At 42.8% G+C, this 3,090-nt stretch overlaps 1 pseudogene; it reads left to right on the top strand.

Annotated features, from left to right (window-relative positions):
* Positions 1-843: 843 nt before the first annotated feature.
* Positions 844-2,190, top strand: LOC105732464 (cell division cycle-associated protein 7-like; annotated as a pseudogene).
* The last annotated feature ends 900 nt before the right edge of the window (positions 2,191-3,090 follow it).

Raw genomic sequence — 3,090 nt, forward strand, 5'->3', positions numbered from 1 at the left:
CACACAGCAACGCTGATTGATACACATACCATCCAAAGAGAATGTATGAGGAGGCAGAGGGAGAGCGTAGAAATTGCAAGTTTCAGGGAGGTATTAATCCAAGGCTCATTATTAGAATTGGCTTTCAGAACGTACAACATGTTCTATGATTCTCGTTCATCAGAGATTAGTTTTATTTTTGACTCTGTGGATGTAGTCAAGTCACATTGGCCCCAAGTTCTCTCAAGTTCACTTTCACTGGCTCTAAAATAAGAAGTTTAAATGAAATGATTCTAAGGTCCTTCTCATTTTGAACTGCTGCACCTTGCTACAGAATTAATATATTATTTCTTTCTTAATGTGAGATTGTTTATGTGGGAGTTTTAAAAGAGGTCATTTAAAAAGTGCTCCTAAGGCCGGGCACAGTGGCTCACGCCTGTTAATCCCAGAATTTTGAAAGGCTGAGGCGGGCGGATCACTTGAGGTGAGGAGTTTGAGAGCAGCCTGACTGACATGATGAAACCCTGTCTCTACTAAAAATACAAAAAAATTCCCTGGGCATGGTGGCGCGTGCCTGTAATCCCAGCTACTCAGAAGGCTGAGGTAGGAGAATGGCTTGAATCCAGTAGGGGGAGGTTGCAGTGAGCTGAGATCGTGCCTCTGTACTCTAGCCTGGGGTACAAGAGCAAAATTCTGCCTCAAAAAATAAAAAATAAATTTTAAAAAATTGCTTCTAGGCTGCGCCCCGCCTGCCTGCCATGTGGCTGCTGCTCCTCCTCTTGCCGTGGGACCGCTGAGCACGTGGCTGCTTCGCTCTCTGGGCTCCAAGTACCAACCTGGGCACCCGCCACCAGCAAGGATGCTCGCTGCCTGCCGCAGAAAGATCTCAGAGTAAAGAACTTAAAGACATTCAGATTATGTGAAGCTGATTTCCATGGAAACCTCATCATCCTCTGATAACAGTTGTGACAGCTTTGCTTCTGATAATTTTGCAAACACGAAATTTAAATTCAGGTCAGGTACCAGTGAAGAACTGGCAAATTTTTTTTTATGAGGACTCTGATAATGAATCTGTCCGTGGCTTTTCAGAAAGTGAGGGGCAAGATGTATTAGACCATTGTGGATTTTTACAGAAACCAAGGCCAGATGTCACTAACGAACTGGCCAGGATTTTTCATGTGGACTCTGACAATGAATCATTTTGCAGTTTCTCAGAGAGTGAGATACAAGATGGAATGAGGCTGCAGTCAGTTCGAGAAGGCTGTAGGACCTGCAGCCAGTGCAGACACTCTGGACCTCTCAGGGTGGCGATGAAGTTTCCAGCGCGAAGTACCAGAAAAAAGCAGAGCTCCCGCAGCCCTCTGAGAATTCTGTGACTGATTCCAACTCCGATTCAGAAGATGAAAGTGGGATGAATTTTTTGGAGAAAAGTGCTTTAAATATAAAGCAAAACAAAGCAATGCTTGCAAAACTCATGTCTGAAGTAGAAAGCTTCCCTGGCTCGTTCCCTGGAAGGCATTCCCTCCCAGGCTCCAACTCACAACTGAGGAGACCTCGAAGGTGTACATTCCCAGGGGTTGCATCCAGGAGAAACCCTGAAAGGAGAGCTCATCTTCTTACCAGGTCAAGGCCTCGGATCCTAGGGTCCATTGACACCCTACCCATGGAGGACGAGGAGGAGGAGGAAGAGGATAAGTACATGTTGGTGAAACAGAGGACGACCATGGACAGCTACATGAACGAAGATGACATGCCCAGAAGTTGTCGCTCCAGATCGTCCATGACCCTTCCCCATATAATTTGCCCAGTGGAAGAAATTAGAGGTGACGAGTTGGAGAACATCTGCAGCAACTCTCGAAAGAAGATACATAACCTTTCACTGGGCTCTTGTCATCAATGCCATCAGAAGACTATTAATACCAAAACAATATCAAGTGTTCGACTGATTGGGGTGTTCGAGGACAGTGGGGCATTCGAGGACAGTTCTGTGGCCCCTGCCTTCGAAACCGTTATGGTGAAGAGGTCAGGGATGCTCTACTGGATCCGAACTGGCACTGCCTTCCCTGTCAAGGAATCTGCAACTGCAGTTTCTGCCGGCAGCGAGATGGACGGTGTGCAACTGGGGTCCTTGTATATTTGGCCAAATATGGCTTTGGGAATGTGCATGCCTACTTGAAAAGTCTGAAATAGGAATTTGAAATGCAAGCATAATATCTGGAAAATGTGCCGCCTGCCTTCTGCTTCTCAAATCTTTCTTGTTAAAGTTTTCAATTTTTTCACTGAAACCTGAGTCAAGAATCTTGATGATCAGCCTGCTTTATAAGAAACTCCGATCAAGGTAATCTCAGTAGACATGTGTTTTTGGAGCATCACGGAAGGTATATTACTAGTTACATTTTGCCTTCCTGCAGTTTCTTCTCTGCTCCCAATCCCCACCTCATAGCATCCATCTCTATTTCCAGTGGTCCTCTCTAGCTGCTTAGTTTTGTAATTTCTTTTAAATTACAGTTTTATGAAAGCATATTTTATTTACTTGGTGTTGAAATAGCCCTCATAAAACAGCACTTAGAAACACAGTAATAGTATTAACTAACTAGAGAATCAGAGAACAGCCTTCTAACTTGTTTACACAAAAACAAGTATGATTTAGCATTCATACTAGCTGACATTTTTAATAGAATCAAGGCACAAAAGTCTTAAAACGTGGAGAAATTAGGTGATTACTGTGGATTGGAGTATATTACTTCAGATGCCTCTCAATCCCATGTGTTGTGCTTATGTTACAAGTTGTTGTCACAGTTGAGACTTAATTTCTGTTAATTTCTTCTGCCCAAAGGGTAAGTGGTGCATCTATCCTACACAATCATGATTCAAAGATTGGTGGGCAATGTAATACTTAAAATTGCGATGGAAAAGCTATCTGGAAATTATGAGTAGGCCGATTTGAATTTTCAGTATACAACTTTAGTATGATTGTAGTTTGCCAAGTTTATTTCAGTTCACATGTAAGGTATTGCAAATAATTCTTGGACAGTTTTGCTTGGAAACTTGATACTAAAAACTAGTCTGTGGTTCTTTACCATTTCTTGAAAATTTATAAACCTAGGCATA

Source organism: Aotus nancymaae, unplaced genomic scaffold (assembly GCF_030222135.1).
Source record: "Aotus nancymaae isolate 86718 unplaced genomic scaffold, 86718_ANA_hifiasm-v0.15.2.pri h1tg000033l, whole genome shotgun sequence".
Taxonomy (NCBI): domain Eukaryota; kingdom Metazoa; phylum Chordata; class Mammalia; order Primates; family Aotidae; genus Aotus; species Aotus nancymaae.